Genomic DNA, 16,523 nt, shown 5'->3' on the forward strand with positions numbered 1-16,523 from the left:
TAGTGAGATCTCAGAGTTGGTATATTTAATTAGGGGGGATGTGGGGGGCACAGCCGCCCACTTTATGTCATGTTTAAAATTTTTTTTTTGTTTTGTGGAACAGCGATTTTTTTCCCTTGGTAAAAAATCGCTGTTCTAAATGTTTGAGATTGTAAGCTTTCTCGTACATGGGTTCAGTAAATCATTGTTTGCTTTTTTAAGCGTTCGATGATTTAACGTACACTATATATATATATATATATATATATATATATATATATATATATATATATTTGTATATAAACTTTATTATTTTTTGTGGCAGGTCTTTTTACAAAGATGCATCAAACTTGTACATAATGTTGTAAAATAATGTGTTAAAATTATGTTTTTTGTAAATATTGCTGTATAAATAAATAAGCATGTATTTGTATTAGCTAGAAAGTTTCCTTTAAACTGTGCTGGTGATTAAGTCCATATAGGTTCATAGGTTCATAGATAAGTACTAGGCTATCTGCCCAAGGGCATTTATAAGCCTAGCCAGAATGCGTTGGCTTTCGCCACCCCCTTAGATTAGTTCCCTGTGCCTCTGTCCAGCAGAGCCATTAGTTCCCTGTGCCACTGTCCAGTAGAGCCACTGCAGTGATCCCCGGGGTAAATTTTCTGTTTCCCATCCACCCGTCAAGGTTTCTGTTGAAGAGTGTTAGTGAGGGGCTCTGCCTGATGTATATTGGAATCCTGTTCCAAAGCATGCGGAATCTCTGGGGGACTGGGGAGTCTATAAAGAAGAAGGGCTATGGCTCTGGAGTTTTAAAGGATTTGTTCTGTCACTTTAGTGGGAGTTTTGTGCTTACAGCAGCAGTTCTGAGAGGCTATGCTGTGGAAGAGAAGAAACAGCCAAAAGAAACTTGAGACTGTTTGGAGATATTCTGCTGAAGACTCCAACTAAGTGTAAGCTATCTGAATTTATTCTAGGTCTAATCCTAAACTGGTATGAAAGACTTTAGAGTTTGTATTATTTTGTTTCATGCCATAAAGAAGAGCTTGCACCAGTGAAATCGTATTTCCTTTGTGTTTTCAATAAAAAATGTTATTTTCTGAAAATAGTGTCACATCTGCCTTTTTTGATAGTACATTGGTGGATAATGGAGGCAAAATTAGCACACATATTTCTATGCCATCAGTGACCTTGAGTTTAACTTTTCTTACCTGAACTTTGAGCAGAGATTTTTCTCCAGATGAGGAGACAGTCTCATAGTGTGGTCAGGAAGTTCTGCTTTGTGTGTAGGAATACATGTATGGTATGCCAAGATGACAATAATAGAGAAACTGCTGCAGATAATTTCCGACGCAAGCCAAGGTGGTGGTGGTGGTGCCCAAGTCCATCTCTTAAACAATTAACCTGGAGGAAGACCTCAAGGCATAACTATTGGCCTTCAAATGCTATGCCCACTAGGAATGGTGTGACTGGAATGACTGGGCCAAAATCTGCTCAGTTCAGCTAGCTGGTTAACCATTAAAGAACATCATGGACATGGAAGAGATGCAGTCAGATTTATGATATAATGAAGAAAACAATGCTGATTTGATCTGTTGTTCCCTCTGAGATATATGCTAAATTGTTTCATAGCTAAACATTTTCTTCTAAACAAAATATAAAAGCTCAATCACCTGATTTAAGGTATTTACTTAAACTGTGAACCAGAAGATCAGCATACTAAAAGTAATGTGCTAAACGTGCTAATAATTGGTAGATTTCAAATGGGCTTTGCCTGCAACATTAAGAAAGTGGGTATTCCAAACTGACCCTAAGGATGGTAAATATTTTACTGTACTGGTCTGAGTGTTAAAAATGAAACTACATTTGAAATTGAATAATCTAGACCTATTGTAAAGCCTGTATCAAATACTGGTAACAAACAGAAAATACATACTATTGACATAGTCTGGTTTAAATGTGGAAAATGGGTTACATCGCTAGATTTTATACCACAACTACTACTAATAATAACAACACCCTTCTTCATGTGAAAACTGCAACAAATTAAAAGCATGCTACTAAGATGTTGAACTTAAATAGTGCAATAAATTGTTTGCCAGGATAGATGAGTAAGCATTTTGCTGTTGCAAAACTAATAAAGTGCAATGTCTTAATTGATGGCAGAGCTGCAAGGACTACCAGACTCATGCAGTATGGTTACATTTATATAGAAGCAGTATGTAAGGAAAAAGAACATCCTTACTAAGAAAGCATATGAGGTAGTCTGTATTCATTGAAACAGAGAAACATATTCCATTATCTAAGTAAAAATGCATGCTGTATTTTGAAAAGCATTTCATCCTGTCGCTCTAGTCCCCAGTTTAACAAATTATATAACAGGGAAAGTCTTTCCCAGCTTTAAAGATTTGGTGGAGACAATAGGAAGAAGGTAATTCATATGACAAAATACCATTTCACTGCAAGCAGGGGAACAACCGTGTGAATAAGCTTAACCTGAAAAAAAAAAAGACTTGAAAAAAGGGGGAGCAACTAACATTCATGAGAGTGAAACCAACAAAAATCAAAGCATAGTAGTAGTAAGCCCTAAATGTAAACCATGTGGCTAAGGATACAGGGCGGGGAAGATTCTACCCAATTTTAAGAGATGCATCAGCATACACCTATGGCAGACAAGCCTGCAAGAGCAGAATCAGTAGAAGGAGTCACATTGTAAACGTTATCTCCTTGTGGAAGAGACCGAAACTACCACCTCATCTTCAACTTTGAATTCCATGATCTTTGCATTTCTGTTATACACCTCTTGCTGTGTGACATGCACTCTTTCCATGCATTCCTGGATCTCATTCAGAAGACTGAGTCAACAGAAAGTCAAACTTAACTGCACTCACTGGAAGCAGTCCTCACCTTGGAAGACGCTGACATCTGAGCAGTCACAGACACCTGGTTCAAGGCTGTGGAGAGCACCCCAGTCATACTGGGTTACACCTCTTACCACATGTTCAGACCAATATTCATTAAAGATAAATAAACCTGCAGATTAGTTAAACGATATGATTCCCTGGAGACACTAAAGGTGCAACTAACTGTTGGTAGGACAGCTGTTCAAGTTATTGTTAGCTACAGGGCCCCCTCCATGAATCAGGACAGCCACTTTGCCTACTTGGGTCTACTGGAATCCATCAAGATACATCTGAACACCATGTTTTTGGGTGATTTTAATTACCAATCCATTGATTGGGTAAATTACTCATGCTTAAACCCACTTGCCCAAAAGCTCCTCAAGTTCATTAATTCCAACAACCTGGACCAGCTGGTGGACACTCCAACTAGGGGCACCAACATCCTGGATCTGGCACTTACCAATATGGGAGATGGTTGTAGCACCCCCACTGCGAGGCCTTTCCTTGTCAGATCTGACCACAAATCAGTTTCATTTGAAGTAATTATCACACATGACCCCCCCACCCCCCAGCAGCAAATAAACTAAAAAACTTCTCCAAAGCAGATTATATCCTTCTAAGGGATGGTATAAATGGCTTTATTGCACCTCCCCCTGAGATGGAATTGGCCCTCTTCCACCAATGCTTTTTACAAACACCTGTATAACTGTACTGACACGGCTGTACCTGATAGGACCAAAACAAGCTCTTCAAATAAGAGCAAACCTGCCTGGTGGACAACTGCCATTAGCAGGCTTTACAACAAGAGGAAGAAATTGTTGTCTGAAAGTAAGAGGTAACATGCCCAAAACTGGAAATACTCCCTCCTTAGCTTGAACAAGCAAATAAGACTTCTTGTGAAGTCCTCAAAAGCAAACTATGGATCCAAATTAGTGTCCTCAACTGAAGACAACCATAAGGCATTCTTTAGTTACATCCATAGCCTAATAGATATACCCAAATTTGCGCTGAACTGGTAGTTAATACTACCACATACACTGAGCCTGTGGACATAGCAAACCTGTTAGCTGACAGGTTCTAAGGCCAAAAACACAGCATCTATGGGACCTGATAACATCTCAGGCTACATCCTACATGGACTCCATCAACAACTAGCAACACCACTGGGTACTCTTTTCACTCATAATCTAAGCACCAGCTTTGTCCCAGCTGAATGGAAAACAGCCACCATTATCCACTTGCACAAAGTTAGTGCTCCCACTGACCTTGGGAACGATAGACCTATTAGTCTGACTAGCCTTATCTGCAAAGCCATGGAGTGAATCATCATATACTTTATCAACAAAGATATAGGTAATTTCCAAACACATGACCCTACTCAGTTTGGATTTCTGAAAGGAAGATCATGCCTTTTAAACCTGGTGAACTTTTTTGAGATAGTCATCAGAGCCCTGGACGAGGGGAAAACTGTGCATACAACCTACCTGATCTTGTCCAAGGCTTTTGACACTATTCCCAACTCAGGCATTATTGACAAACTCACCCAGCTAGGTATCAACTTTTATATCGTTAGGCGCATTGCTAACTAGCTCACCAATAAAACCCATACAGTCAGAATAGGGGAATCCACCTCCAACAGGAGACCTGTATCTAGTGGTCTTCCACAGAGATCATTCATGGGACCTCTAACATTAAGAATCTATTTCTCCAAAGTACAAGCAAAAACTAAAGGTCTGTGGCTGACAAAGTTTGCTGATGACTGGAAACTGGGAGCAGTCATAGAATCCCCAAACGATGTCAACATCCTACAAGAGGGTCTTACGCAAACATATGACTGATGCCAAAGTCACGGTCTTAAAATCAATTAAAAAAATGCATTATCATCCCTTTCAGTAAGCGTGATGTTCCAGCTAAATATCACAGCAATAGAAACTCTCTAAGCATGCATTCAGTGGTGAGAGACCTGGGCACACAGGTTGACAGCAACATTACCTTTGATCACTATGTCTCCACAATGGTAAGAAGGGCATTCTGTATTGCTCATCTTATAAGTAAGGGCATTGTCTCCAGAAAAAAAGAAGTTGTAACCTCCCTGTACTCTTCCCTCATCAGGTCATTAATTGAGTACAACACCCCTTTTGGTATGTACCTTTCCAAGCACCTGCAGCAATTGGAGAGACCACAAAGGTTCCTCACAAGTAGAATTCAAGGACTTCAGCATCTGTCTTATGTGGATTGGCTGAAATCACTGTCACTGTATTTCATTTCATACAGACTACTCAGGGGCAATGTCTGACTCTGGTTTATTGGAAATGCTGCATATCTGTAAGTCCACTTGTTCATGGGTTACTCATTCTAAAGACCTTAACCTGGTATGTGACTTTAATAGAACCTGCTGGAGGCACAGATTTGTCTCCCAGAGGTTACCACACCTGTGGAACAGACTCATAATTCATGTAAAGCAGAGCAGCTCTTTGGCCCACCTCAAGCACAATCTGGATGATTGGATGGCTGACCATTAATTCACACTGGGGATTCCACCTGTGTCTTTCTTGGACAGGGGCAGTAGGTGCTGATCATGGAAACAAAGACAATACTTGGCTAGGCTTGTAAGGGCCCTATGGCCATTAGCCTAGTAACTTCCTATGATCCTGTGATCCTATGGGGCTGTGTCTGTTTTCAGGAGCAGCCCAGGAGTATTTTCTGGGGAAGCAACTAAGCAGAGTCACATAGAAGACACAAATCAAAGCTGAGGGTATCAAACCATGCACTACATGAAGCAGCTCTTTAACAGTTCACATCCTTACTCATTAAGAGTAAGTACTAGACAAATTGTTGAAGTCCAAACACACTGCATTTCACATGTGTGCCTGCAGAAAAGATAATATATGTATTCTTAGTTAAAATATTAACATTCATTTCAAACTTCATGCTGTCAAATTTATTCATAGCTAAATAATAATCATATTGTCAGTATTCCACGGAACAAGGAAATCAAGGATCACTTCCAAAGAACATGGTTCATATTATGAAGCTCTTGTTTACAACAATCATTTTCCATCCTTTACATCATAACTACTCTGGTTCATGGGTCACTAGGCTTGCAGTCCATGTAACCATTGAGGAGTCCAGCCCAAATTTCCAGTTGCTCCAAACCACTGGAAGTGGTTAAGTAATTTGCTGAAGGACAGGGTAGGGCATAAATCTGAGGCAAAATCAGAGATATTCTCCAAACAGGACACAGATAAGCAGATGACTCTAAATCACTTAAGATTTAACAGAATAACACATTTTGCATCAATATGTATTGCATAAACCACATGACTATGAAACTCTTTGACTGACATTGACAGACTGGAATCCTCAGTGATTGTACACACAAGAAAAAATAAGAAATAAAGAGGTTAAAGGAGGCCTGGGATTTGAGGGAGGATTATGACTCATCTTCAGTAGCTAAGGTTCAAGGTTTGACTTTGAGCAAGTCACTTAGACTGTGCCCCATAGCTGGGGTAACACACACACACACTCACTCACTCACTCACTCACTCACTCACTCACTCACTCACTCACTCACTCACTCACTCACTCACTCACTCACACACACACACACCTGAGGAGTCTGTCACATCATTAATATTGTGCTACTGCATATAAACCACTTGGCGTAAAGCTGCAATGCCCGACTTTCAAAACCGTGTACCAAACGTTCGGCTTGTTGAGATTCATAATTCAGTGATTATAGTAATATGCTACTGCAAATAAATGCTGCAATTCAGGCTGCCCAACTTTAAAAATATCCTGTCAAAGTGTGCATGAGCTTGCAGGAACCAGGAGTCTGCTCTGCCTCAGCCTTGAATGAAACTAGATCTTTTTTAAAGAGTAAAGACTGATTTTTTAATTAACTTTGTATGGCTGGGGCCCCAGTCAGCACCAGGCCATAAGTAACTGCCTAGGTCGCCTTGTGCTAGACCTGGTCCTACTATAGGGGGACGTTCTGTGTCTTAGACAGTGGTTGTAGGACTTTTGTGGAAAAGAAGATACAATCTGAAGGAACCAAAGACTTTCTGGAGATATTCTGATGAATAATCCAAGCAGGTGGAAGCTACCGAGTTTGTTTTGGGATTATAGCATAAGAATTCTAGACCAACTCAAAAATAATGGGTGCAAAGGCCCAAAATCAATGACAGAAAGTTGCTAGAGCAGCATGCTTTGCACTAGCATCTTTTTCTAAAGGATATAAAGTCTAAAACTGAAATGTCTGTCATTATTTGTGTTAGGCCTCAATGATTTACCACAAAACCACAGATTTTAAGAGGTAAAAACTAAAAACATGAGCCAAAAATCGGACATTTTGTGAAAACTTGGATAGCTGAGAGGTATATTTGGGACAAATCCTAAAATGATATGAAAAACTGCAGAGTCTGTGTTATTTTATTTTATGTCTGATGAACTGGTATTCTGCTTTCTGTTTTAATAAATACTGTCAATGAATAAAGTGCCACTGCTGCCCTGTTTTCCTACCAGTCCATACATGCACAGATGTATTACACACACACACACACACACACACACACACACACACACACACACACACACACACACACACACACTCACAAATCAGCTTATGAAAAACACTACAATACTATACAATAATACAGCAAAAATTAACATCCAGTAGACAAGAGGTTAAAACAAATGAAACTTTAAATAGTTTTTACAGTGGGGCAAGACCCCCAGTGCCACCCGATGTGGCATCTAAGACAATGCACCAGCAGTAATTACAACCAAAAAGAAAACTGCTTATTCTGAGGTCAAAAAACATTAGTCCATCATAGCAACACAAATTACTGCACTGCATCATAGCAACACACTGTATATTCTGTTATCGATAAAGACACCTTTGATGATGTACACAAATCGATGAATTACACACTGTATAAACTGGCATTTAAAATAGGTCTGGCAAACTGATAGTTCAGTAAATTTCAATATAATATATAGGTTAACAAGTGTGTACTTAACAACTGCAAGGGCCTTTTTAAGCCTAGCCATGCATCCCAAATCTCTGACGTGTTCTTGATAAGTATAAGCAGGAGCTGAAACATTTACAAGCAGGGGCCTGGACATGGACCATTTACAAGCTGCCTGTGTCCATTAGAGACATAAGTGCCAAACCAGAGATGAATTTTCTGTTTCCCATCCAGCTGTCCAATTAACAATTGAATTGGGCTAGGGAGGGACCCTGCTTCACATGGATGGGAAGCCAGTTCCAGAGAAGGGGTAGTCTCTGAGATACATGTCTGTCTCTCCAGCAGGTCCTACTTATATCACAGGCAAGGTTTTATGTCTTTAGAATGGGTTATTCTGGTGCTATTTGTTTTGCGGATATGCAGAAGGTCCATCAGGGTGGGGTCTGAAAATGCTTTGTATACCAGGCATAGATTTCTCCTCAACAGCCTGTACGAGACAGAATACAGGAACAGGGCCTTGAGGCAGTCTGCACAGGACATAGTACTTATGCCCTGATTCTTTTAGTGAGGAACCTCTGTGGGCATTCAAACTGTTGGATGTGCTTGGTTAGGTACATACCTAAGGGGACATTGTATTCAATAATATTTCTAATGAATGCTGAAAACAGTGGAACAATGACCTTCTTGGACCTAGATTCCATACAGTTTTTTATAAGTTGTACAACATAGAATGATTTCCTTACTACTCTAGACACACAACGGTCAAAGGCTAGATTACTGTCTGTGTGTGTCCACAAGCCCTGACTACTGTGTCAAATCATAGGGTTCTGTTGTCAGTATGAGAGGTACCAGGGCTGGATGACTTCCTGAAGGATACTATTATGCATTTCTTGGCATTTAGTTTTAGTCCATGGATCTGACACCAGTTATTTGTCTGTGTCATCCCATCCTGGACAATATTTGTGTCAGTGGGGGATGCTATGATTGCTCCTAATTTGGAATCATCTGCAAATTTAGTCAGCCAGAGGCCATTGACATTGGCCTTGACTTTAGAGAAGTAAATGCCAAAAAGGAGCGATCCCAGGAGAGATCCCTTAGGGACTCTGCTTGTGGCTGACCTTTTTGTAGAGGTGGGCTTCTAATTCTAACTTCCTGGGTCCTGTCTGTGAGCCAGATGGCTATCCACTGGCTGACTAAGGGTCAAGGGTTTATACCTAACCTCTTGAGTTTGTCAACAATGCCTTGGCCAGGTCAAGGTTGGCAGTGTGAACTGTTTTGCCCTCATCCACTGCTTTGGTGACCTTCTCAAAGAAATCCTCCAGATTCACCCTTGTCAAAACCAAATTGAGTTGGGTCCAGTGTCTGGAGATTTCCTATGTCATTATTGATCATTTCTATGATAATTTTTTCCATGGCTTTGCACACAAGACTAGTGAGACTTATGGGTCTGTAGTTTCCAGGGCCCATAGGTGGCACACTTTTGTGCAGATGGATGACTGTTGCTGTTCTTCATCTTGACAGTTGAGAAGTATAATACTCACACTCACATGCTAAACTAAACAATAAAACAAAAACCCAACAGGGTAAACACTAAGTAAAAATAACCAAACCAATTATGGAGTGTGCTGAGTGTCATTTAATGAAAAGCTGAACAATAAGCTCCAATACTAAGCGCTTTCACCATCAATACAATGGCTTCTTCAGAGTAAAAGGAGCATCAAATCACAAGCTTTAAATACTCACTGAGCTTTTAAAAATGACCTATCAAAATTATTTTCTACTTAAGCACATACACAGCTTGATAATAAAAATGACATGTAAAATCACACCCTAACAAACATTTATAAAACACATATACATAAAATGATTAAAATCCCCCCCAAAAATTAAATAATAATAAATACTAAAAATCATAAATAACATTCATTAAATGTTTCACAACAATGTAAACTAGAAATGAAAAAACTCATGTTAAATACTTAGAAACTGACACAAACATCAAACAACCACTGCCCTCTGCTTCAGTATGGGCATGATAGAAATGTGATCATTGAGCCCAGGGAATAATGTAGCATTCAATAAAACTTGCCACTTATATTCCAAGGACTCAACTCTAACATTATCGTCACCCCCTCTTTCACTTGTCAATACATGGTCAATAACAAAAAATATGAACCTCTTAAAATTACCACACACAATGGAGTGTGAATATAAGGCATTGTGAATGTCCTTGTTTTTAATAGCCCTATGGTGTTCTGCTATCCTTTCTCTTAACCTCCAGGTGGTTTTTCCTACATAATAGCTTGAACATCTTGTGCATGTTGCCAAATAGACAGCCATCCTAGAATTGTAACAACATTTACCCAGGCATGGAATTGTTCTGTTATACCCCCAAACAGTCACATAAGGTCCATAATTAATGTATTTAGAGTATCTGCAAGCCCCGCATTTATACATACGTGAGCATACATATTTTTCTTTTGGTCTTTCTAGTAAATTTTTGATATTCCTACCTCTGGAAAATGTTACTCGTGGTGTCTGTCCTAACTCATTTTTAACATCTGCCTCAGATGCTGAATCCCATGTTTCTCTAATAATTTCAATAATCTGAGGTGTCTGATAATTGTATTTCAAGACAAGAGCTCTAGAATCAAAGGCTCTAAAATCAAGGGATTCAGATCTTCCAATTATACCAACTGTCCCACCCAAATCTTTCAAAATGGGTGAAAATGATGTTTCCCTTCTTCCCATCACCTCATTTCTAACTGATATCAACAATTTCAATGGATATCCTCTGTCTCAAAACATCCCTACCAGGTTATACATCTCTTCCTGGTATGTCATATTGTTGCTGACTAGTCGAGACAGACAAACCGTCTGTCCTTTCACCACACTTCTACGCTGGTGTAAAGGATGACAACTTGAAAAATGTAATACTGAATTACTACGTCTCTTTTCTGTAAATATTACTTTCCAACCCTTCGGCATTTTAATAAGCTTTATGTCCAAAAAGTCTATCATTTGGTTGTCCCACTTGAACGTGAATGAAACAAATGGAGTGGTGGAATTAAGATACTCAACAAAATTCTTAGCTTCTGCTTCACCTCCCCTCCAAAGAACCAATATATCATCCATGAACCGATTATAAAGTAAAATCCATTCAGAGAAAGGGGAAGGGAAGGGAAATGCCTCCTCCCAGTGAAGAAGTACCAGATTTGCAAAAATAGGGGCACATTTGGCCCCCATTACTACTCCAGAAATCTGATGGTAAAATTCACTTCCAAATGTCATATAATTGTTCTTGAGTATCAATTCCATGAATGTTACTACATTATTTAACTTTACTCCATTTAAACACTTGCTTTTACATAAACTTTCTCTAAAGTATTCCAATCCTTCCTCATGAGGTATGGTTGAAAAAAGATTCACTACATCTATTGTGAGGAATGTCCAATTCATATCTTTTTTGTTCAGTCTTTAGGCATTGTAAACAATGCCAAGAATCTTTCAATATGTGGCAAAACCCGGTCAACAACCCCTGTGTATTCCTATCAACATATGCCACCAGTGGCTCAGTTTTAGAGCCCTTTGCTGCCACTATTGGTCTAAATGGGGGATCATTCAGACTTTTATGGATCTTGGGATATGATAATATGAGTTTTTTAATTTCTAGTTTACATTGTTGTGAAACATTTAATGAATGTTATTTATGATTATTAGTATTTATTATTATTTAATTTTTTGGGGGGATTTTAATAATTTTAACTATATATATTTTATAAATGTTTGTTAGGGTGTGATTTTCCATGCCTTTTTTATTATCAAGCTGTGTATGTGCTTAAGTAGAAAAGAATTTTGATAGGTCATTTTAATAGCTCAGTAAGTATTTAAAGCTTGTGATTTGATGCTCCTTTTACTCTGAAGAAGCCATTGTATTGATGGAGAAACTCTTAGTATTGGAGCTTGTTGTTCAGCTTTCATTAAACGACACTCGGCACAGTCCGTATTTGGTCTGGTTATTTTTACTTAGTGTTTTCCCTGTTGGGTTTTTGTTTACTTTTAAGTCTTTTTTACGGCTGTTCACTGACATGCTGTTTGTGGGAGCAATCTTTGAATTTTGTATGTATGGAATCTGCTATACGCAAACTTACTGCTTCTGTTAAGAAGCTAACAGCACTACTAACACAGACTCAGATTGAGGCTGGGAGGGCTACTCAGGCGATGCTTACTGAGTCGCAGGCTCAATTGTTCACTCTACATTCCATACCTGACATGGATGTTGCCGAAGAAGGAGGTGGCGTAGTGAATGAAGGAGCTCAAACCAGTGAGGGGACACAACATAAATGGAGAGATATCCAACAGTGGCTCCGAATTCCAGACGTTGACTTCTTGGTCTCGAATGAGGAGGGAAGGGTTTTTCCAATGCCATCCTTAAAGAAACAACTTGAGCATTTTGAAAACATTTGTCAAAAATTTCGGGGCTTACAACTAGACAATGCGTTAATTTTGAAATCTACTTTGCTAAAGCAAGTACCGAAGGGCCTCAGGATCAACAAGTTACCGAATGGGATAGAAAAGGGGTCCACAGCTTATAAACAACTAGTCGAATTATTTGACAAGACCGGCCTGGAGATGTTGGACATAATTATTAAAAGTAACCAGAGTAAGTTAGATTTGCTTGAAAAAGAAATTGTATCTTTAAATGAAAGCATTATTAACGATTTACTGTTTTTTCAGTATGCCAATCAGGATAATGTAGTGCTTAGCAAAATCGACAAGTTTGTTGACAAAAATGTTAAAATTAAAGTGAAAACGTTATCTAGGGATATGTTGGACTATAAAAACAATACGGCATACACTTTCAGGTTGAACAATAGTAACAAATATGATTCACGTGTCAAGCAAACGAATAATAACATTGACAATTTTGAGGTTGACAACAATGATTTAGACTCTGGGGACTTTCAGGATGAACAGCAATGTTTTTTAGAAGGATCTCCGGGACCAAGGAGATTGGAACGCTTGAAAAACAAAAGGGGAGGGACTCCAATAAACCAGCAAAGTGGAGTATACCACAACCGACAACAAGTGAACAACAATTACAACATGAAAGGGTGGTGGTACAACGAAAGGCGGTAGAGACAAGTTATGGACTTAATGCTTATTTTAGTATTGAAATTATTAATACCAACAGTACTGTCAGTGATATGTTAAGTGCATTGCAGCTTAGCAGTGAAGTTGCTGCATTGAAATGTGATGTTAGTACTAAAGCTGGTTTTACCATTTACAATTTCAGTGCTCTTGAAATAAAAGAACTGCATCATGATTTATTGGTTAAGGGTTTTATGTTTGTTCCTGCTTTCTGCTACAACATGGTTGATTTATTTACCAGTTTGAAATTATATAAAAGGCAATTAAATTTGTCTCTGCATTTTAGAGGGCAAAACAATCAAAAAAATGTGATACCCCTGGTTTTAACTAGAAAAAACACTTTTGTACCACCTACTCATACGGATGTAGCTTTGTTTGAAAGATTATCTTTAAACAGCATGCGAGAATATATGGAAAACAAACACAATGTGGTCAGATCAGATAATCTAACTGTGGCCGAAAGGTCAGCATTAAAAGAATTGATTACTAATAAGGAAGTTAGAATTATGAAGCCCGATAAAGGAGGTGGCGTAGTTATCATGTCTCAGATTGATTATGCAGTTGAGATGCATGGCATTTTAAATGATGACACCACCTACCAGAGGGCTTCTAGGAGTGAAATGAACATAGAGTATCATAAGATTGATTTGTTCTTGATGGACACTCTGTTAGAGGGGGCACTCCAGGAGAACGAGTATAGATTTTTTATGGTAGAACCCCTGGTGACACCTGCTGTGTTTGGTATTCCCAAGATCCATAAAAGTCTGAATGATCCCCCATTTAGACCAATAGTGGCAGCAAAGGGCTCTAAAACTGAGCCACTGGTGGCATATGTTGATAGGAATACACAGGGGTTGTTGACCGGGTTTTGCCACATATTGAAAGATTATTGGCATTGTTTACAACGCCTAAAGACTGAACAAAAAAGATATGAATTGGACATTTCTCACAATAGATGTAGTGAATCTTTTTTCAACCATACCTCATGAGGAAGGATTGGAATACTTTAGAGAAAGTTTATGTAAAAGCAAGTGTTTAAATGGAGTAAAGTTAAATAATGTAGTAACATTCATGGAATTGATACTCAAGAACAATTATATGACATTTGAAGGTGAATTTTATCATCAGATTTCTGGAGTAGCAATGGGGGCCAAATGTGTCCCCATTTTTTCAAATCTGGTACTTCTTCACTGGGAGGAGACATTTCCCTTCCCTTCCCCTTTCCCTGAATGGATTGTACTTTACAATCGGTTCTTGGACGACATATTGGTTCTTTGGAGGGGAGGTGAAGCAGAAGCTAAGAATTTTGTTGAGTATCTTAATTCCACCCCTCCATTAGTTTCATTCACATTCAAGTGGGACAACCAAATGATAAACTTTTTGGACATAAGGCTTATTAAAACGCCCGAAGGGTTGGAAAGTAATATTTACAGAAAAGAGACATATAGTAATTCAGTATTACATTTTTCAAGTTGTCATCCTTTACACCAGCATAGAAGTGTGGTGAAAGGACACATGGTTTGTCTGTCTCGACTTGTGAGCAACAATATGACATACCAGGAAGAGATGTATAACCTGGTAGGGATGTTTTGAGACAGAGGATATCCATTGAAATTGTTGATATCAGTTAGAAAGGAGGTGATGGGAAGAAGGGAAACATCATTTTCACCCATTTTGAAAGATTTGGGTGGGACAGTTGGTATAATTGGAAGATCTGAATCCCTTGATTTTAGAGCCTTTGATTCTAGATGTCTTGTTTTGAAATACAATTATCAGACACCTCAGATTATTGAAATTATTAGAAAAGCATGGGATTCAGCATCTGAGGCAGATGTTAAAAATGAGTTAGGACAGACACCACGAGTAACATTTTCCAGAGTTAGGAATATCAAAAATTTACTAGAAAGACCGAAAGAAAAATACATATGCTCACGTATGTATAAATAGGGCTTGCAGATACTGTAAATATATCAATGATGGACCTTATGTGACTGTTTGGGGGTATAACAGAACAATTCCATGCCTGGGTAAATGTTGTTACAATTCTAGGATGGCTGTCTATTTGGCAACATGCACAAGGTGTTCAAGCTATTATGTAGGAAAAACAACCTGGAGGTTAAGAGAAAGGATAGCAGAACACCTTAGGGCTATTAAAAGCAAGGACATTCACAATGCCTTATATTCACACTCCATTGTGTGTGGTAATTTTAAGAGGTTCATATTTTTTGTTATTGACCATGTATTGACAAGTGAAAGAGGGGGTGACGATAATGTTAGAGTTGAGTCCTTGGAATATAAGTGGCAAGTTTTATTGAATGCTACATTATTCCCTGGGCCCAATGATCACATTTCTATCATGCCCATATTAAAGCAGAGGGCAGTGGTTGTTTGATGTTTGTGTCAGTTTATAAGTATTTAACATGAGTTTTTTCATTTCTAGTTTACATTGTTGTGAAACATTTAATGAATATTATTTATGATTTTTAGTATTTATTATTATTTAATTTTTGGGGGGTATTTTAATAATTTTATGTATATGTGTTTTATAAATGTTTGTTAGGGTGTGATTTTACATGTCATTTTTATTATCAAGCTGTGTATGTGCTTAAGTAGAAAATAATTTTGATAGGTCATTTCTAAAAGCACAGTGAGTATTTAAAGCTTGTGATTTGATGCTCCTTTTACTCTGAAGAAGCCATTGTATTGATGGAGAAACTCTTAGTATTGGAGCTTGTTGTTCAGCTTTCATTAAACGACACTTGGCACAGTCCGTAATTGGTTTGATTATTTAAACTAAACAATGGATAAGCATACACGCATTCATGCGGAGGGTGAAAGAGAGGTAAAGTTTGAGTTGAATTTGTCAGCCACTAGATTTGCTATATCTTCTGGCTCAGTATTTGCGGCTCCATTAACAATGAGCTCTGCACACAATTATGTATTGCCTATGAGGTTAGCTTGGGTACAATGGAAAAAAATAAAACTATGCAAACTCTCCAAGCCTTTAGAACAATTCACAATAACGTTACTAAACTAGTGGATAAATGTAAGGAAACCTACTTCAGTAACCTTCAACAACATAAATATCTTCTTCTTCTTTCGGCCTTTTCCCGGTTAGGGGTCGCCACAGCGGATCACCTTGTCCGCACATTAATTGGCAGTGGAGTTTTACGGTGTCGAGTTGCCAGCCCGGCGCCCAACCTTCCACAGAAGGCACACTCACACTTACACCTAGGGCCAATTTAGAGTGTCCAATCCACCTGCAGCATGTCTTTGGGATGTGGGAGGAAACCGGAGCACCCGGAGGAAACCCACGCGACCACAGGGAGGACATGCAGACTCCGCACAGAAGGCACCCCAGCCGAGGATCGAACCGGAGAACCTCTTGCTGTGAGGCGGCAATGCTAACCACTGCACCACCGTGGCCGCCCTTCAACAACATAAATATAATCCCCCAAAATTCTGGCACTCTATTAGTACAGTTCTTAACCCAGGAACTAAGAAAAATCACTCCCCCTCACC

The sequence above is a fragment of the Protopterus annectens genome, chromosome 14.part0 (genome assembly GCF_019279795.1).
Source record: "Protopterus annectens isolate FY-2018-M chromosome 14.part0, PAN1.0, whole genome shotgun sequence".
Lineage (NCBI taxonomy): Eukaryota > Metazoa > Chordata > Ceratodontiformes > Protopteridae > Protopterus > Protopterus annectens.